The sequence below is a fragment of the Polypterus senegalus genome, chromosome 9 (genome assembly GCF_016835505.1).
Source record: "Polypterus senegalus isolate Bchr_013 chromosome 9, ASM1683550v1, whole genome shotgun sequence".
Classification (NCBI taxonomy): Eukaryota; Metazoa; Chordata; class Cladistia; order Polypteriformes; family Polypteridae; genus Polypterus; species Polypterus senegalus.
In genome coordinates this window covers 108111005-108132978 of record NC_053162.1, presented here as the reverse complement: position 1 = coordinate 108132978, position 21974 = coordinate 108111005, and the positions used below count along the sequence as shown (strand labels likewise).

The following is a 21974-nucleotide window of genomic DNA, read 5'->3' as shown; positions in this document are numbered from 1 at the left end:
GGCTCACAAATGATAAGTTGGAATAGAAGAATGAAACTCTACACTCCTGGCTAGTGCTTAGATAGTCACTTATTGACCTGAACTTAAACAACTGCTATCGCACAATTCATTCCTTCTTAAAAGAATTATCTTCCTTTTTATACTTGACAAAATCACTATCAAGAAAAAAAAAAAAAAAAAATCAAATTATAAAAACAAGAACAATTTGTATTTTTCAATCCCTTTTTTCCATTGTCCATAGCTCTAAACTAGTTCAGATGTCACGGCCAGATCACAAGAACAACATAACAAATTTACATCTTTCATAGATTCATCTAAAAATGCTAAAATGTACATTCAAAACTATTCTGTTGAAAAATATTCATTTTTGTTCCCAGTTTAAAACAAATCTAGAAGAATGCATTTAATAAACAGAAATTCAGACCCCTCAATTGTGTGGGAGTCAATCAAGGGATTCATTAGAAATAACTCAATTTATTTTGCTTCTTATGTTAACCAAACCAAATTAAAAAAAAACAAAATCTGCACTTGAAAGCAAAGTGGCAGCTTTGGAACAATCACACCCTCTAATGCACAACTCTAAATCTGAAATAAAAATTAAAATTATTAAAACTGTTTTCAGCATCTTCACATTCTGGATGTTGCCTAGCATTACATTTATACAACTCTAGAGTTATTTGCTACAATTCCACCTATTAAAGGGAAATTTTACACAATGCCCTAAATAAATAAATTCTGAAATTTGGTCCAATTATTTTCCTCAGATAATACTTCAGCTCATGAAGTAATTGTTTTTTTTTTTTAAATCAAATCTATATATCTATATCTATTTATCAGAACAGGAGGCCTCCTTACTGGATGTACCAATTTCTCTTAAAACAGTACCACCCTGCACTTTCTGCCATGAACAAGGGTAAAGCCCCTGGTAATGACGGTATGGCACCAGAGCGAATATTAGCATTTTGGAATCAGCCAGGCCTGGAGGTGGGGCTCGATGGCGAGCGCCTGGTGGCCGGGCCTGCACCCATGGGGCTCGGCGGGCACAGACCGAAGAGGTAGCGTGGGTCCTCCTCCCCATGGGCTCACCACCTATGGGAGGGGCCAAGGAGGTTGGGTGCAGTGTGAGTTGGGTGGTGGCCGAAGGCGGGGACCTTGGCGGTCTGATCCTTGGCTACAGAAACTGGCTCTTGGGGCGTGGAATGTCACCTCTCTGAAGGGAAGGAGCCTGAGCTAGTGCGCAGGTCGAGAGGTTCGGCTAGATATAGTCGGACTCACCTCGGCGCACAGCTTGGACTCTGGAACCAATCTCCTTGAGAAGGGCTGGACTCTCTACCACTCTGGAGTTGCCCCCGGTGAGAGGCGGCGAGCAGGTGTGGGCATACTTATTGCCCCCCAACTCGGAGCCTGTGCATTGGGGTTAACCCCGGTGGACGAGAGGGTGGCCTCCCTCTGCCTTTGGGTGGGGGGGGAAGTGTCCTGACTGTTGTTTGTGCGTATGCACCGAACAGCAGTTTGGAGTATCCACCCTTTTTGGAGTATCTGGAGGGGGTGCTAGAGGGCATACCTTCTGGGGATTCCCTCGTTTTGCTGGGAGACTTCAATGCTCACGAGGGCAACGACAGTGAGACCTGGAAGGGCGTGATTGGGAGGAATGGCCCCCCCGATCTGAACCCGAGTGGCGTTTTGTTATTGGACTTCTGTGCTTGTCACGGATTGTCCATAACAAACACCATGTTCAAGCATAAGGGTGTTTATATGTGCACTTGGCACCAGGACACCCTAGGCCTCAGGTCGATGATCGACTTTGTGGTCGTGTCGTCGGACTTGCGGCCATATGTCTTGGACACTTTCGGGTGAAGAGAGGGGGGAGCTGTCAACTGATCACCACCTGGTGGTGAGTTGGCTTCGATGGTGGGGAAGATGCCGGCCAGACCTGGTAGGCCCAAACGTGTTGTGAGGGTCTGCTGGGAACGGCTGGCAGAGTCCCCTGTCAGAAGTAGCTTCAACTCTCACCTCCGGCAGAACTTCATCCACATCCCGAGGGAGGTGTGGGACATTGAGTCCGAATGGGCCATGTTCCGTGCCTCTATTGTTGAGGCGGCTGACGGAGCTGTGGCCGCAAGGTGGTCGGTGCCTTTCGTGGCGGCAATCCCGAACCCGTTGGTGGACACGGCGGTGGGGGATGCCGTCAAGCTGAAGAAGGAGTCCTATAGGACTTTTTTGTCCTGTGGGTCTCTGGAGGCAGCTGATAGGTACCGGCAGGCCAAGCGGAGCGCGCTTCGGTTGTTGCTGAGGCAAAACTTCGGGCATGGGAGGAGTTTGGAGGCCATGGAGAGCGACTTTGGGCGGCCGAGGAGATTCTGGTCCACCATCCGGCGTCTCAGGAGGGGGAAGCAGTGCAGTGTCAACACCGTATATGGTGGGGATGCTGTGCTGCTGACCTCGAATCGGGACGTTGTGGGTCGGTGGGAGGAGTACTTCGAAGACTTCCTCAATCCCACTAACATGACTTCCAATGAAGAAGCAGAGCCTGGGGACTCTGAGGTGGGCTTTCCCATCTCTGGGACTGAAGTCACCGAGGTGGTCAAAAAACTCCTTGGTGGCAGGGCCCCGGAAAAGTCTATTCGGGGGTTCTGGAGAGGAGGGTCTGTCGGATAGTCGAACCTCGGATTCAGGAGGAACAGTGTGGTTTTCGTCCTGGTCGCGGAACAGTGGACCAGCTCTTCACCCTTAGCAGAGTCCTGGAGGGTGCATGGGAGTTTGCCTGACCAGTCTACATGTGTTTCGTGGATTTGGAAAAGGCGTTCAACCATGTCCCTCGGGGAATCCTGTGGGGGGTGCTCCGGGAGTATGGGGTACCGGACCCCTGATAAGAGCTGTTCGGTCTCTGTACAACCGGTGTCAGAGCCTGGTCCGCATTGCCGGCAGTAAGTCGAGCCCATTTCCAGTGAGAGTTGGACTCCGCCAGGGCTGCCATTTGTCACCGATTCTGTTCATAACTTTTATGGATAGAATTTCTTGGCGCAGCCAGGGTGTTGAAGGGGTCCGGTTTGGTGGACTCAGGATTAGGTCACTGCTTTTTGCAGATGATGTTGTCCTGTTTGCTTCATCAGGCCGTGATCTTCAGCTCTCTCTGGATCGGTTCGCAGCTGAGTGTGAAGCGGCTGGGATGAGAATCAGCACCTCCAAATCCGAGAGCATGGTCCTCAGCCGGAAAAGGGTGGAGTGCCCTCTCAGGGTTGGGGAGAGATCCTGCCCCAAGTGGAGGAGTTCAAGTATCTCGGGGTCTTGTTCACGAGTGAGGGAAGAATGGAACGTTAGATCGACAGGCGGATCGGTGCGGCGTTCCGCAGTGATGCGGGCTCTGCATCGGTCTGTCGTGGTGAAAAAGGAGCTGAGCCGTAAGGCAAAGCTCTCAATTTACCAGTCGATCTACGCTTCTACCCTCACCTATGGTCATGAGCTATGGATAGTGACCGAAAGAATGAGATCGCGAATACAAGCGGCTGAAATGAGTTTCCTCCGCAGGGTGTCTGGGCTTTCCCTTAAAGATAGGGTGAGAAGCTCAGTCATCCGGGAGGGGCTCAGAGTAGAGCCGCTGCTCCTCCGCATCGAGAGGAGTCAGATGAGGTGGCTCGGGCATCTGATCAGGATGCCTCCTGGGCCCTCCCTGGTGAGGTGTTCCGGGCACGTCCAACCGGGAAGAGGCCCCGGGGAAGACCCAGGACACGCTGGAGGGACTATGTCTCCCGGCTGGCCTGGGAGCATGGGATTCTCCCGGAAAAGCTGGAAGAAGTGGCTGGGGAGAGGGAAGTCTGGGCCTCTCTGCTTAAGCTGCTGCCCCCGCGACACGACCTCGGATAAGCGGAAGAGGATGGATGGATGGATGGAATCAGTTACTTAAACTTTTATTTCAAATGCTTCTGTCTTCAATTAATTGCTTTCAGCTCCATCCTAGCTTTAACATGGCTGCAATTACCTTACTGCATAAGCAGAACAAATAATTACATTGCGTAAGAATTATACACCCATCACCTTATCAATACAATAGAAATAAAATATATGAACATAAGATACATAATAAAAAGAAATAATATTATATAATCACAAAGAGGAAACCATCAGTATTACTGAAAGTCATGGAATGCAAGTGAATAGAAATGAGTTTTTAATCTTGTATTGAACAGTTCAATTATAGATGACTCTTTTATATGATGAGGTAAAGAGTTCCACAGGCGAGGCACAGCAGCTGCAAAGGCCCTGTCCCCCTTGGTTTTACAATTGGCACGAGGGACAACCAGAGACAACTGACCAGAAGATCTAAGCACTCTGGATGGCTGATGTAAAACACAATTCAGATAAATAGGCAGGAGCAAGCCTATGTAATGATTTAAAAACTAGCAGCAAGATTTTAAAATCAATTTGAAAACTGACAGACAGGCAGCCAGTGTAAAGAAGCTAAAATAGGAGAAACAGAGTCATACCTTCTTGCCCCAACCAGAAAGCGAGCAACAGCATTTTGGACCAACTGTAACCTGTGTATCAGAGATTTGTTATTCCTAGAATACAGCAAGTTGCAGTAATCAAGGCGAGAAAAAATAAGAGCATGAGGAGCTTTCTCAAGATCCCTAGAAGATAAAAAAAAGGCTTTATCTTACTTAATAGACGAAGTTGGAAAAAGCAACTCTTGACTACAGAATTTACTTGTTTCTCAAAAGAGAGGTTACTATCAAAGGTAACACCAAGATTGTGGACTTGAGGTTTGGAAATGACAGAGAAAGAGCAGAGAAGTCCAAGACCAATTTGGTCTTTAGCTGGTGGACCCACTATAAGCACCTCCATTTTATTTTGATTTAAATCATGATAATTATTAGCCATCCATGATCTTAGTTCAGACAGACAGTAGTGGAGTTGATTTGTTGCAGAGTTGCAGACAGGAATATAAAACTGAGTATCATCAGCATAGTAGTGAAAAGAAATGTTAAATTTCCTAAAAATTGCTCCAATAGGGTGAAGGTATATAGAGAATAAAATAGGACCCAAAATGGATCCCTGAGGAACACCATATTTAAGAGGAGCAGTAGATGAAAAAGAGGAATTAGAAGTCACTGAAAAGTGTCTACCAGTTAAATATGACCTGAACCAGTTAAGAGCAGCTCCTTTAAGCCCAACAAGATGTCCAAGCCTCATCAGCAATATTTCATGGTCAATGGTGTCAAAGCGGATTCTTTGAATGACTGGATACTAAATCGGCAAAGAAGTCTTGTTTCTTTTTCTTAACTTCAGCCTGGAAATTGAAAAGAAGTCCTGAAAATTTGTTTAGAGACAATCAGTCCATCTTTTTTCCAACGCCATTCAACAGTTCGACAGGCACGGCACAGTGATCGTGTATTTTCATTTAGCCAGGGAGCAGGTCTTCCCTTATCACTGTGTATCTTGGGTGGAGCAATTGCATCTAAAACTGTTTTACAGAAAGAATTAAATTTTACGAGAGAATCATCAATACCATTATATTGGTCATGCACATAAAGACTAGAGAAAATGGTTTTAAAATCAGATATAATGGAAGAATTAAAAGCGTCTGCAGGCGTGGGGACAGCTATTAGTCGGGACATCAACAGTAATATTCAGATCCATCATTATAGAAAAGTGATCAGTGAAAGAAACATCACATAAATCAAAATTATTTACTGAAATATCACGAGTAAGAACGAGATCAAGGGTGTGACCGAGAGAGTGAGTTGGCGTATTAATATGCTGTATAAAATCAAATGAGTCCAATAGTGATAAAAAGTCATTGACCAGAGGTTTCGTCTGACAACAAACGTGAATGTTGAAATCACCAACAATAAATACTTTGTCATGGGAGAGGGTGATATCAGCGAATTCAGAAATGAAGGCATCATTAATTACAGGAGGACGATAAACCACGGCAAACAGCAGAGAAGGGGAGCTAAACGGACCCCTTGTAAGGCTCCGACACAAGAACATATTTTTAAAAACAGAAGCAATGCGCCCCCCCCCACAACAAGTCAGACGAGGAGAGTTTAAAAATTAATAACCTGATGGAACCAAGTCAGTAAAACATGAGGAGTCACCATTTAAAATCCAAGTCTCAGTGATGAAGAAGAAATCCAGATTATTTGAGGTAATAAAGTCTTGCAGAATAAAACTTTTATTAGACATTGATATCAAGTTCCAGAGAGCAGCCTTGTTAGAAGTAGAAGAGCTCATTGCAGGATGAGCACGGGTGAGCGTGCAGAAATTAGCAGAGTTTACTACTCGATTGCAGACCGAGGAAAAGTGATGCTGTCTTGAAATGGAGAAATGAAATCCGGTGTCCAGCGCCCATGAACCAGTGATGGAGTCCTGAGCAGGAGAGGATTAGTCATAGATGACTCGCAGGCATCAGCAATCAAAGCTCTGGGACTTGAGTCGTCGTTGTTTAACAGCAATTCTGGCTCTTTTCCCACGACGGTGGCGGGTGCGTTTCCAAGGGGCATAAAAACTCACTGATACAGGTGAACAAGTCAGGAGATGAATAAAACAAAGGTGGATGTTCACAAAAAATCCAATCAGGAGGTGAAAATTGAGAGGAAAGCAAGCCAGAAAATATGTTTAGTAAAGATGCACGATCATAGAACAGTGACCGTTGGGATAAACTAAAACATAGAAACAAAGTTAAAACATAGACTAGAGAGACAAGCAGAAGACCAGCCACACCAGTCGGCACCATCTTTTTGAAATGATAGATGTCACTGAATCTATTCCTAATTTAGGATCTCCTGCTACGATTTTGTCTTTAGATGCAAAGAAAGCTTTTGACTGGATGAATTGGGATGATCTGCGTCACATAGGTCTCGACTCAATGGGGGTTCTGGTAGCAGATGACAGTGGGGACAGAGAGGCCCTGGTCAGTTCAAGTAGCCCGCCTAAGATCAGAGAATTCTCATTGACCGCCTCACTTGGGGTTTTTCTCCCTCTTTTGCTTTCGACAGGAGCTGATGCTGTAGCATGAGGTCCTGGAAGATCGATTCCTTTGCCTGTGTCTTCCAAGTCAGTCTCTGGTAGGCTGCATTGTGAACATGAGGCCAGTTTAGAATTTGATGAAGTTTTAGTTGCCTTTTCCTTCTATTTTTGAACCCTTAGTCTTATGTTCATGTTTTAAATATACTTATATTTAAACCCTCTTGGGTTGACTAAATACAGGATACCTCGAAATGATTGTAAAAAACAAAAAAAAGCAAATTAACACCATTGCCAGCAGAGGTCCATTGCAGACATCCATTTCTCACAATGGACCAACTCCCATTTTCTTTTATCTCTGTCTCAGGTAAGTTCTTAAGACAAATGGAGTCTGTTTACAGTCTAATACTCCTTCATATCCATTAAATCTTTAACAACAATCCCTTCAAAGAAAGTCCTTTTATCATCAATCTACTTTTTATTATCTAAATCCTTTTACAAAAGGTTTCTGTTATTTCAATTTGGAATAAACGCTTTTCTCATTATTAATAAAGAGGCATATATTGAGACACTGTGTTTAAAAATGTATGTTTGTCTTCAAAAAAACCCTACTATACAACTGCAGATTATTTATAGAACAGTCCTTACTCCTAAGAAGGCAACACAACATGGTCTTGGTATCTGATCCATTGTGTCATTCCTGCTCACTAAGTGTTCCTAGTACTTTTTCCTTCATGTATTCTGGTATTGTCCAAGTGTCTCTACCTTTTGGTCTACGGTTGTCTATTTGGTTTCCTGTATACTATACTGTAAATTCTCTTTTTACCCTTCAATGTTTCTCTTTTCTGATGATCCTTCCCTTTCTTTTAATTATTATAAAATAATGGTAATGTAGCTGCTAAAATTACAGTTGCGGCTAGATGGGAATCTCCAGAATTGATGACTGCTCAACACTGGGTTGCTTCATTTTTTTAATTTAATCAAATTTAGAAAAGTCCACTACTGGAATTAATTATGCTTCTGCTAAATATGTCAAACTGTGGTAACAGCTGATGCAGTAAAATCCTTTATAACTTAGCTCTTATTCTGTTATTATAATTCATCTCCTTTACCACCCCTACCCCCTTTTTTGTTGTTAGAGCCTTTCCATTGCTGTCAGTCTCTTTTGTGGTTTTACTTATGTATCTGTATCTGCAACTCGGGATTTTGGGTTTGTTTTTGTTAATTTTGTTTTGTTGTGTGAATTTCAGGATGGATTCAGGGGTGATTTTTGGATATGCATGTACTGTTTGGGATAGGATTATATTGTAGTAGTATTACTTTTGTTATTTGAAACTTTTTGAGTGGTTATTTTTATGTTTAAAAATAATTTTAAAATTATCAAAAAAAAAAAAAAATCAGAATGTGACACTCAGGAAAGCATATGCAACCAAACATTACCAAAATTTACAAGATATAAAGAGATGACTAAATAAGTGTTCAATAATAAATGTGAATTTCCCCTTGGGATTAATAAAGTATCAATCTATCTATCTCTATCTATCTATCTAAATGGGACGTCAGAAAAAAAAAAAAACCCTGATCAACAAAGTTCGTTAATACATAACATTTCCCTGCATCATAGGGAGTCAAATGAAATTCACTTGCAATTGTTACCCAGTAGGACATTTAAATAGAGTGTTTGAACATTTAGTTTTCACAAGGTTACAGTGAAGAAACGGTTTAATATAAAAACATGCAATTTGTAAGCACTGTTATAAAATTCAAGTATTTCACACAAAAAACAAACCATTCTCCTGAGTCCCTGAAAGCTGGAGCTAATTCTAGCACTAATTCCAGAATTCATAAATGAATGTCTCTTTGATTAAAACATAAAAACAAGGAACCCCTGATATTATAGCTTATTACATTCAGCTACAGTGTTTCGGTCATTATTCCTACTGGGTGCTGAAGTCTTTACCAAGGCAGAGGGCCATAAAATCATCCATGAAAAGGAGCGCAAATAATCACAAACCTCATGTGCAGGCACTGCAACTTTCTAGCTTGTTCTTAGTATATTTACTTTTTGTTTAACTCATACTATTGAGAAAAGAATGGAGATAAAATGCCAACTCAGAGAAGGGCAGGCAAGTTTGTTGTACTACGTGAATATCACCGACATAATAAAACTGAATAATAAAAAAAACAAGCGGTAACTTTTACAAGTAGCCAAAATTACACCAGGTGTTATAGACTCAAATCAAATGTATGTTTTTATTATGTTATTGTAATAATAATAGCAGCTCACTACTCAAAACACAGAGTGCCCAGCATCTACCCCAGAACCTCTGGGTTATAAGGCAGCAGTTCTTAACTCTACACCATTCAAGAATACAGATCACCTTCCTGTCAATTGACATTTGAGCTTGGGATTTTAAATCATTGACAGCTACATGAGAATCGAATGATTTTTTTTCCTTTGGTTATACAGTATCTATACATATAAAGGAGAGTTGGGATCCGAGAGACTGTGTTTGTGTGTTTGTAGAGGGATGGAGAGTTAAGGCGGGTGGGGGAGTCACGTGATCATCTCCCCTTCCATTCAAGTCATTTCATTCACTTAATTTCACTCCGAGCTGACGCGGTCTTGCCGTTCTTTTTCCTTACTGCTTAGTCCTCTCTCCTTTGCTGTTTACTAGACGCAATACTTACTGAATAGTATTTTTTCCTTTAGTGTTTCTTAGTGTTTAGTAGACGCGGTGTGCCGGTGTTCCCAGTGGTGTTGCGTTTACTGTTACTTTCTATTTCGTTTTGTACTTTAGTGTTTAGTAGACTTTTACTTTATCTCATTTACTGTTGTTTTTTTACTGTTGTTCCCGGCGCTGTTGCCCTTTTTTTACTTTATCTCATTTAGTGTTTGGTAGACTTTTAATTTATCTCATTTACTGTTGTTCCCGGCGGTGTTGCCGTTTTTCCCGTTTCTATTTTTAAGGTAGCATGTAGCATGCAGGCACCCCATTCCCAAATAGAGACCTGAGCTCTGAGAATTTTGCGATGGATATCCATGCATGCCCATTACAGATTCCTCCATCTCCTGAATGTTAAAATGTAACAGATGACTATAAAGACTGTAATTAAGTTGGTTTTATAATGCTATTTAGGCTAAGACCCAATTAAGATCAAAATAAGTACATCTCATTGCCAAAATTCTATACATATACACACTATACACTGTATTTTCATACATTTTTTCTAATTGAAGGCTAAGAAGTTATTGTTCCAGATATTGTGCTTTTTTTCCTACATTCCCTACAGTTTAGGTTAACTTGAAATTCTAAATTTGTCCTGTGGAAGTGTGGGTGTGTGCATAGTTATATGCATGTGCTGAACTTAAACTTATTATGTATAAACTTTCAAATGCTATTTTGTTTAGTAGATGAGAAAATATAACATTTTACATTATCACATGGTTTCACAAGAACAATCATTAAATGATGGTCAAAGTAGGCTGAAGCCTATGTAGGCAGCACTGAGTAGGAATCCAGTCCATTAAAGGGCACACAGAGATTCAAACACACACTACTGACAAATTTTGACATAAACCAGACAAAGATCCATGCAGACATTGGCGGAAAATGCAAACTCAACATTCATAGACAATAACAGGGATTGAAAATTGAACCCAGGATCCTGAATCTCTAAGGTGGCTGAACTGCCATTAAACCACTGTACTATCAAAATGTCAATATAGTTTAAAACTAATTTCTACTGGAACTAATGAACATACATAATAGACTGATTTTCCTTTCTCTTAATGACAGCCTTAAAATCACTCATCAGTATATCATTAATCACATTTGAGAACTAGACAAGTTATTTTAAAGGCATGCATTCATATGTTGATGCTGCCTTATTTATAAGCACTGTGCATCATATGTTAAATTATTGCTCCTTAACATTTAAAAAAATGTATACAAGCCTTGATTGAGTATCTGGGAGTGAAGTGGAGTTTTAGAGTGGAAATAATAGATCGTTGTTTGGAACACACGCATTTCATGTCTGTTCCGTTTCTACAGTAATCTGTGTCAACACATTGTTAAAACAGAAACTTTTTTATATTCTAGTAGTAGATGACAAAATGTAGGCATAAACTATATAATGTATGACCCACCCCGGTTCTGACACACAAACGCTGGCGAAGCTGCCTTCTTCGTATCTCACCGTCATTTGCTTTTCTTTTTATTCAGTTTTATTGAGTGTTCCTGCCAGTCCCCGCATGTTGCTGTATGCTTTTTCTTTTGTACTCCAGGACATGCAGAGGAAAGAATGGTAAAGACCAGTAACCGGTAGCTATATGCAATCATCAGACACTCCCATCTGCCCGTGTCGTTCAAACACAGGAACATATATTGGTGTAAAAGTATAACAAAAGTGCACTTTTATTCAAGTGCACTTTTTCCATCGCCTTTTCCTGTAAGAAGCAGTGTACACACTTCTCTCTATGCTGTGGTTTCTATATATATATATATATATATATATATATATATATATATATATATATATACACTGTATATAGCAAAATACCAGCCATGGGAGAAATAGTGTGTTGAAGAAGCAATGAAAAGAAAAGGAAACATTTTGAAAATAACGTAACATGATTGTCAATGTTATTGTTTTGTCACTGTTGTGAGTGATGAGTGTTGCTGTCATACACATATATACATACATATATATCTACATATATACACATACATATACACACACACATATACATATACATATACATATACATATATATATATATATATATACATACATACACACACACACACACATATATAAACATATATACATACATATACATACATATCTACATATATACACACACAGCTATTTCGTATCAGTGCAATACGCTGCTTGTTAAAACGGATAACTCCTGCTCTTACGTGCAAGTCTGCGTGGATATTATGAACTATCGTATTTGTTGAAGTTCTATTTAAATTTTAAATAGAAGGAATTTTTATTTAGTCGACAGAAATATCTTTGGTAGGAATGGTAAAAACAGACAGGAATATTATTCCTGAATAAATCAACTCAAACCTTAAATAACTTAAAAGAACAAACATTCAAATTTCTTTACTCTTATGTAATTTTATATAAAAAATAAATTTAAATTTTAAATATCCCAAAAGATTTTGCTCTCCATAAAAATATATCCTGTCAAAATTATACAAATTCAAATATGAACATGGTGCATAACAAAACCTGGAAATATAAATAAAATGTGTTCTTTTCAGCAATAACAAATCAAATCATTCAGTTGTCTTTGCTCTTATGTCATTTTATCAGATTTGGACGCCTGGCATCTTTTTGGCAACAAGTTCGTTTATGTTTGGTGTGAGGTTCTGTGTTGTGGAGATTCTCAGGATGGACTGCAGGTGCTCATCAGTGAGGCGACTCCTGTGTGCTGTTTTGTTAGTCTTCATGACTGAGAAGAGCTTCTCACACAGATATGTGGTACCAAACATGCACAAGGTTCGAGCCTCATGTAGATGGAGCTGGAGCATTTCTGTGGGAATGGAGTGAATAAACTGTGCGGGCCCTGCAGTATCGTACTTTGCCTTCAGTGTGCCATTACACTGCAGCTCAATCACCTCCATCTGAATCTGCACAGGTGCAGTTTCCACATCGACGGCAAATGGGTTGCGAAACAACTCAAAATTCTTTTTTTGTTCTTCAAAGTCACCAAAGTGCAGTGCAAACTCAGTGCGCAGTGGCGCTCAGTTTATCAGCAAAGTGCGTATTTGGGAACACCATTGTTCCGACTTGGTTCAACATTACTTGGCAACAGGGAAAGTGGGGCAAGTTGCACTGGTGCATTTGTGTCTCCCATAAAAGTAGCTTCACTTGAAATCACTTTGTGATTTTGCACGGGTAAAAACGTCTGCTGAAGTGTCAGATTCTTCTTTAACTCTTCTGCTTTCTGTATCTTGTGCATTGCATTCAGGTCTTTCAGGTTATCTTGATGTTTTGTCTCATAGTGCCGTCTTAGATTAAATTCTGTAATTACAGCCACATTAGCTCCACAAATGAGACACATGGGTTTACCGGCAATGTCAGTAAACATATACTCAGCCTCCCATCGGTTTTTAAAGGCTCTATGTTCAGAATCACCTTTTCTCTTCGGCATCGTGTGGGCTAGCTTCGCAATAACTTGCAGCATCATAAGCTAGACTTGATTAACGCGTAAGTGTTAGCAAGGCAGCTGAAGCGCTGCATTATGGGATCTGTAGTTTATTGTGTTACCAGCGCTTCATATCCCCGGCCATTAATAACAATAATACAGTATATAAAATGATCTCGGGCGGATATAATTACACGGGCGGATGTGGCCCGTGGGCCTTGAGTTTGACACATATGGACTAAATAGAACTTGAAAAGAAATATTTTTCAATGTGATCGCAATTCAGATCGAGTTGACGTGCACTACATTACATCGAGCCCGCGTGCTATTGTGGTTTTGCCTGTGTGCCTCAATAAGTTACCCTCCCCTCGCTCTTACTTTTTACCGTTCATCTAATGAATACACTGAGTATGGCTTTACCAAAATAATCATTGATCGCGAATAAAGTATCCATTATTCATAAAGCTTCAATTGGTGATCTGCCTTTCTGCGTTAACCGCATATTTTTTCATACGTCTCAAACCAAGGGGATGCGAGGCTAAAATGAATCGAGAAGCACGCATACATACTTAGTGCATCCCCTCTCGGGAATCGAACTTCGGACATCGGCACTAGAGGCAAAGCCTCTACTATTGCCACGGCGTGCGGTTTGTCTATTTGAGCGTAGCAGTTTAATTCGGTTTTTGTTCAGCACTCTTTTGAACTGTTGCTTGTTGTCTGCGTACTGTGCCAGTTCACGTGAGCCACTGAATATGGTTTTATATGTCACTCGCTCGCTTCTAATTGTTTCGCTGCCTTCTTAATTATATAATGCATGTTTTCTTCAGCGCTTTTTGTAGCTCTTCCTGGTTTTCTACGTAATGCGTGATTACGTGAGAGGCGTCATGATGTCACACGAAACTCCGCCCCCCCACGGCTTTCGAGCTCAACTCCATTACAGTAAATGGAGAAAAATAGCTTCTAGTTATGTCCATTATGCATAGAATTTCGAAATGAAACCTGCCAAACTTTTGTAAGGAAGCTGTAAGGAATGAGCCTGCCAAATTTCAGCCTTCTACCTATACGGGAAGTTGGAGAATTAGTGATGAGTCAGTCAGTCAGTGAGTCAGGGCTTTGCCTTTTATTAGTATAGATATATATGTGTCTGTGTGTATGTATGTGTATATATACGGGGTAGCATTCAAAAGTAATGAGCCTCATTTTGTTCTGACGTGAGCGTACCTCGCCGCGCACCCCACTTGCCAGCTACGGCGGGTGTTGGCTTCACAACGCAACGGAGCTCCTACTAGGATCGGCCTTGACGGGAACCCCTGTGCGGTAGTGCCTTACACGCCAGAATGGAAAGTTCGTTAGAGCAACGGTACGCGATCAAGTTCTTCGGAGTGAAGGGGATCATCCACTACGAGTTTGTCCCACAAGGACAGACCGTGAATGCTGCCTACTACTTGGAAGTCCTGAAAAGGATGAAAAGAAGGGTCGCGCACTAGCGAAGGGACATCAAGGACAGCTGGAAGCTTCACCACGATAACGCGTCCAGCCACACCGCCTTCATCGTGAGCGCCTACCTGACTCGGGTGAATGTTCCGGTGGTCCCACAGCCTCCCTACAGTCCGCACGTGTCGCCTTCTGACTTCTTGTTTTCGCACTTAAAATCAGTGCTGAAAGTAAAACGCTTCGACTCGATCGAGGACATCCAAGCAAATGTCAAGGCAGCCCTTGCAACCATCCCGGAACAGGCCTACGTGGACGCTTCGAGTCATGGAAAAGACGCCTACAAAAGCGTAGATGCAGGAGGTGCCTATTTTGAAGACTATTAATTAGTTGTACCGATTTGCTCAATAAAATTATCTTTTTGAATAAAGGTTCATTGCTTTTGAATCCTACCCTGTGTGTTTATATATGTATATTTATCTGTATGTACAGTATGTATATATGTATTTATGTATGTGTGTATATATACCTGTATATGTTGATATGTGTATATATATGTACATGTGTATATGTATATATAGATATGTGAATGTGGATACATACTGTACATACAGTGGTGTGAAAAACTATTTGCCCCCTTCCTGATTTCTTATTCTTTTGCATGTTTGTCACACAGAATGTTTCTGATCATCAAACACATTTAACCATTAGTCAAATATAACACAAGTAAACACAAAATGCAGTTTTTAAATGATGGTTTTTATTATTTAGGGAGAAAAAAAATCCAAACCTACATGGCCCTGTGTAAAAAGTAATTGCCCCCTGAACCTAATAACTGGTTGGGCCACCCTTAGCAGCAATAACTGCAATCAAGCGTTTGCGATAAATTGCAATGAGTCTTTTACAGCGCTCTGGAGGAATTTTGGCCCACTCATCTTTGCAGAATTGTTGTAATTCAGCTTTATTTGAGGGTTTTCTAGCATGAACCTCCTTTTTAAGGTCATGCCATAGCATCTCAATTGGATTCAGGTCAGGACTTTGACTAGGCCACTCCAAAGTCTTCATTTTGTTTTTCTTCAGCCATTCAGAGGTGGATTTGCTGGTGTGTTTTGGGTCAGTGTCCTGTTGCAGCACCCAAGATCGCTTCAGCTTGAGTTGACAAACAGATGGCTGGACATTCTCCTTCAGGATTTTTTGATAGACAGTAGAATTCATGGTTCCATCTATCACAGCAAGCCTTCCTGGTCCTGAAGCAGCAAAACAACCCCAGACCATCACACTACCATCACCATATTTTACTGTTGGTATAATGTTCTTTTTCTGAAATGCTGTGTTCCTTTTACGCCAGATGTAACGGGACATTTGCCTTCCACAAAATTCAACTTTTCTCTCATCAGTCCACAAGGTATTTTCCCAAAAGTCTTGGCAATCATTGAGATGTTTCTTAGCAAAATTGAGACGAGCCCTAATGTTCTTTTTGCTTAACAGTGGTTTACGTCTTGGAAATCTGCCATGCAGGCCGTTTTTTTCCAGTCTCTTTCTTATGGTGGAGTCGTGAACACTGACCTTAATTGAGGCAAGTGAGGCCTGCAGTTCTTTAGACGTTATCCTGGGGTCTTTTGTGACCTCTCGGATGAGTCATCTCTGCGCTCTTGGGGTAATTTTGGTTGGTCGGCCGGCCACTCCTGGGAAGGTTCACCACTGTTCCATGTTTTTGCCATTTGTGGATAATGGCTCTCACTGTGGTTCGCTGGAGTCCCAAAGCTTTAGAAATGGCTTTATAACCTTTACCAGACTGATAGATCTCAATTACTTCTGTTCTCATTTGTTCCTGAATTTCTTTGGATCTTGTCATGATGTCTAGCTTTTGAGGTGCTTTTGGTCTACTTCTCTGTGTCAGGCAGCTCCTATTTAAGTGATTTCTTGATTGAAACAGGTGTGGCAGTAATCAGGCCTGGGGGTGGCTACGGAAATTGAACTCAGGTGTGATACACCACAGTTAGGTTATTTTTTAACAAGGGGGCAATTACTTTTTCACACAGAGCCTTGTAGGTTTGGATTTTTTTTCTCCCTAAATAATAAAAATCATCATTTAAAAACTGCATTTTGTGTTTACTTGTGTTATATTTGACTAATGGTTAAACGTGTTTGATGATAAGAAACATTTTGTGTGACAAACATGCAAAAGAATAAGAAATCAGGAAGGGGGCAAATAGTTTTTCACAACACTGTATAAAGCGCTTTACGTGTCGTCTTTCTTTGCGCTTGTTGTATATCATGATATAACTCACATGGCTGAAATCAAAATGTGCTGGTCAACGAAACGTTTACCATATGGACAGAAAAATCACAAGTGAGTAAGGTTTCAGTTTATTTCTCAGATGATTGCTTTTTGTTGACAGCAATTCACCTGCCACTTTGCACCGGAGAAATCATGTTTACTTTCTCATATAAAAAGTATAGAGAAAGTATAGTAATCATGAAAAAATTCGACCTCGATATTTTGATGAATCTTAACGTTATAGACCTTACAGAGTCCAAAGATACAGTTTTTTGGAATTGTGTGTGTGTGTGTGTGTGTGTGTATATAAACACGATAACTCAAAAACGTAACTAGATAGATGGATGAAATTCGGCATGTGGTTGATACACCACAATTGTAGATCTGTATTAACTTTTGGGTCAAATCCATCACCCAGAATGGTACTTTACTTGAACACATAATTGTGCTCAATTTTTTGTTATTTTTATTCATGTAGCTGCAGAGTTCGATTTATTCAACTTTACTTTTATAATTGTTCAATATATTATTAATTTGATTTGTTGTAGATTGTTCCTTAATGTACATAATATAAAAATATAATCACTGCCTTGCGGTTTACCCCTCAAATAGCCATCCCCATATTCAAGAAAGTCTAGGGAAGACCACCCTCGTTTTTTGAAAATAAAACAGCACTGATCAAGAGACATCATAGGTCATCATACAAGATCAGCATATTGCTGCTGACCAATCATTTTTGCTTTAAAAACATTGTTTAACAATGGAGCAATACAAACAAAGGCAGGTAGGCGAAGAGAGTCTGCCAAGTGATGTAAAACTAAACATACTAATGGGTTTTTGTATTTACTCTATAGTCATTACTTTATCTTTTTTAGTTCATATTCACAACTCAAAATACCTGATATTGTGAAAGTAATCCATTAGCAGAATTTTTAAATATTTGCCTCTTTCTCTCAAAACAGAAATATCATATTCTTTTTGTTGATAACATCAACCTTATCATACATATTGCATACCAAGTATTTTTCCTGTCTTGCATCCAAACCTGCTGCGGTAGGCTCCAGGTTTCCTGCAATCCTGCTCTGGATAAACAGGTTTAGATAATGTATACATTGTTCCTAATCTCAGAAGCTGTCTCTGTCATTTTATGCCTGTCCGTACTCCCATTACCTGCTCTTGCTCTGCTCATTATGGGTTTACTGTCCTTTACTGGACTATTCACATCTCACAGCCCCTAACCTTGACACTACATGCTTGTTTTTCCTTTGTTTCCCTAAATACAGCTAGGTGGGGTCTGCACACTGATTCAAGCCTAAAGCCTTGTTCACACGGGCGTTAAAATCGAGCGTTTTATTTGCATTCGTAGTGTCCGATGAGCACGGATCAAGCGCCAAATGTTTTCAACACGTAGGAGTCGATGAGAGTGTTCACACGGGCTTTGGTGACATGTGTTTGTCCGGCAGCGCGTTTATACGGCATCAAAAAAACGTTGCATGCAGCTTTTTCTTGGCGTTCAAAACCCAACGAACGCAAGGAAACCGCTTCTAGTTCGTTTTCTGTGCGTTTATTTTACGCTTCGGAGGACCAGATATATCCCATATATCGCATTTCTTCATAAAGTACAAAAAAACTTCCTTTAACCCGACGTTGTGCAGTCAGAGGATGAACCCAGTAGCGGCGGCGATTTTTTCTCTCCCTACGTCGCCGTATAACGAGTATTTTTAAAACAAGAAGATAAATATCTAACATAGCAAATTGGTCCATATTGAAAGAAGGCACCTCAAATAAAACAACAAGGGCTTTCATTGCAGTTCCCGACACTGCCTCCACAGGTTAACACACAAACTACAATTTGGGCTGCAGGCTGGCGTTAGACAGAGACAAACGAACGCCAGTGTAGAAGTCAATCGATCGCCTCCACAAAATGCAACATAAACGTGTAGGACGTTCAGAGCAAGTTCATTTATCCAAAAACTTAACGCCCGTGTGAACAAGGCCTTAGAGTCCTATTCTTCCTAAGCCCCCATGATTTTCATAAGAAAATATTTTTTAAATTATAAAATTGTGTAAAATTGTTCATATTTAGTATCTAGTTTTTATTATGCTTGGTTTTATCAGACAAAAACAAAACCAGATAGTAAACCATGTAGTGTAGTAAGCTTCAACTAATATTAAACTCTCATCCAAATCTGTTAATTGTACAGTTCTGTCTGATTGTGACACAAAACTAAACTCCATAGGAGCTCCATGCCATAATTACTAAAACTAATAGACATAAAAATAAAATAGAAATGTCTCTGTGAAATAAAAACTAAACTAAAAATACACGATGAAGGAAAACTAAAACTAAACTTAATTTCCAAGTAAGGTCAGAAAATATAGAAATAAAGACTAATATAAAAAGGCAAAACTATAATAACCTTGCTTGTGTAGCTATAATGCATTGGTGAGAAAGAGGAATATTCTCTTGAATTTTGAATCTCCATGGGTCTGATAAGTTCTGATCTATTACAAACTCTGAGATTGTCTTTGCGGTATTAGTTGTTATCGTATTTGATGATTTATCCAGATGTGGATTTAAAACACAATTAAAATCTCCAGCCATTATTAATTTTATGAGTGCTCATATTGGAAACTGATGTGAATATGTTTGGGATAAAATTTCTAGCATTCACATGAGGTGCATATATATTCTTCAAAATTACTTTAGAATTAAATATATTACCATAAACATAACACCACTTTTCAGAATCAGACACGACATCTTATGCTTCAAATAAAATTACTTTATGTGTTAAAATTTCCACACCTCTGGTTTTCTTTATATACCCAGAGTGAACAATTTGACCAATCCAGTCTCTGCGCAATTGAAACTGGTTCTTGCTTAAGTAAGTTTCCTCTAAAAAATACTCTCTTAGTTTTTAGGTTTGTAAAGTGGGAAAATATGTTTTTCTCTTTAGATAATGATTAAGGCCTTTGACATTCAGCTTAGAAAGCTCAATGTTTGATCAGAGAAATCAATTCTGAATGTTTGGAGACATTTTGTAATCTTAATTAGTGAGAAATCAAGCAAAATGACACCTTTTATTGGCTAACTAAAAAGATTGCAATATGCAAGCTTTCGAGGCAACTCGGGACCCTACTTCAGGCAAGATGTAATACAGAAACTGGAGTTCCCTGTGTTTATATACACACTGAGACAAATAACATTGGAAAACCTTTGAGTGAGACATCTTAAATGTAAAAAATTAATAGACCTCTTCAGACTAAGATTCATTAAGCAAGAGAGGAGAACAACGTATAGTCAAAATAACACACCTATAAGCAGGCACAGGATCTGTAATGAAAGAAAACTTGTTCCAATGACCAGAGGTTATACCTTCCTTCAAAACTAGCTGCATCCGTCACTTTCGTCCGTTTGTGGGGGAAAGCCACAAGGCAACAATCTCTTCTCTTTGGGGAGCTATAACCTGTTGACCTGCTCTCTTTGAGAAGCTAAAAGATGATGAGTTACTCTCTTTGGGGTGAAATATCACCCACTCTCTGCAGAAAAAAAAAAAAACACTCCAAAACTTACTTTGGCCTGGAAGCTACTCTTCATAGAGCCTTGGAACTGGACATCCTGAGTAATCTCTCTAAGATATGCACTGTGGCAGTGGACTAAAAACCCTGTCTGAAGACTGAGAAGCAGCATTACTTCAAGAAGAAAAATTAAAGCTTTTACCTGCGTAGGACACAACAAAGAGCCAAACAGAGACCATGTAGCAAAAACCAACGTAAGAAGGCTCTACATTTGATCCCAGAGCTACAACAGCAACTACACACACAACACGAGACATTATACTTGAAGCCTTAGTATTGTAAAACTGTTCATACCAATCAATCTAGGTCTTTGTTGCTTTGATGACAAGTATATGTCTATTTTGCGAGTTCTTCCCTCTTGCTTTCCATTCCCAATTTGTTTAAAACTCATAACTGTGCTCAATCAGCATCTCTCCTCATACTTTAGAGTACCATAGTGTAGCAAAGAATTATTCTGTACAGCCTTCCTCATATGAAGACCAACCTCCTTGACAACTCACAACTTTGCAACCTTTTTTAAGGAAAAGGTAGCTAACATCAGCAATAAATTCTCATCACCACTACCAGCCAGTTTGTGTCCTTCTGAACACAGTACAACACTCTCCACTACCTATGTTTCCAACCTTCTGTTTAATCATCCCACTGTTCACTTGACCCCATCCTCTGAAATCTCCACCAGGCTCTCTCTCACTAACTCATTTCTGTAGTTACACACATAATCAACATCTCTTTTACCACAGGCAATATCTACAATGCACTCAAGCAGGCATTAATAAATCTTCTCAAAAATCCCACACTTGACCCATCTAAAGTAGGGATGTCTTGCTCCTCTCCTTTCTGTCCAAAAAAGTTCAATGTGCTGCCTCTAGCGAAGAGCGGTTCCCATGTGTGATGCATTAGTGGACAGGCTTACACTTTGTGAACAGGTGCAGGATCGCCCGTGGCCCAAATTAGCATTAGCAGCTGCTGATTGCCGCAGCTGTGCAACACTCCACCAATAAGGAAAGGGCAAATGTTTGGGGGGGGAAGCAAATCGGAGGATAGAGAGACAGACTTAAGAGACACAAAGGAGGTTAAAAGGAAAAGGAAGACAGAAAGGCAGAGGCAGATATGGAGAGAGCGCCCAAGCTGAATGGAGGGAGGCAAGGAATCCGGAGTGAGCCTCAAGAGCATGGGGCTTGACAGGTTGCCCTGCATGTGCCAAAGAAAAGGCAGCAGGGAACAGAGCCCTAAAATGAAGGTTGACAAGTGTCTACTCTTTCTGCAAGGTCCGGACAGGATAAGGGGAGGAGACGCCAGGTTTAAAGGGAAGCATTGGGGCCGACTGGTTTTATGGACTCTCTCTGGTTTTAACCTCTTTGTTTTAAAGGATTATTTATTGAACTGTTTTAACCTATACCAGCACCTTGATTGTTTTTGTTTAAAGTGCAGTTAACTTTGCACCTACCCCTTGCAATGAGTTGTGCATTTTGTCCTCATCTGCCAAGCTCAATAATGACTATCGACGGTGGCTTCCTAATGCAACAGGGAGTATGGAAACAACCTGCACAG

General features: G+C 40.4%; 1 protein-coding gene across 1 annotated transcript in view; it reads right to left on the bottom strand.

Moving 5' to 3' along the window:
• pepd (peptidase D) overlaps positions 1-21974 on the bottom strand; it is a 308318-nt gene that overhangs the window by 205927 nt on the left and 80417 nt on the right. The window lies entirely within an intron of this gene.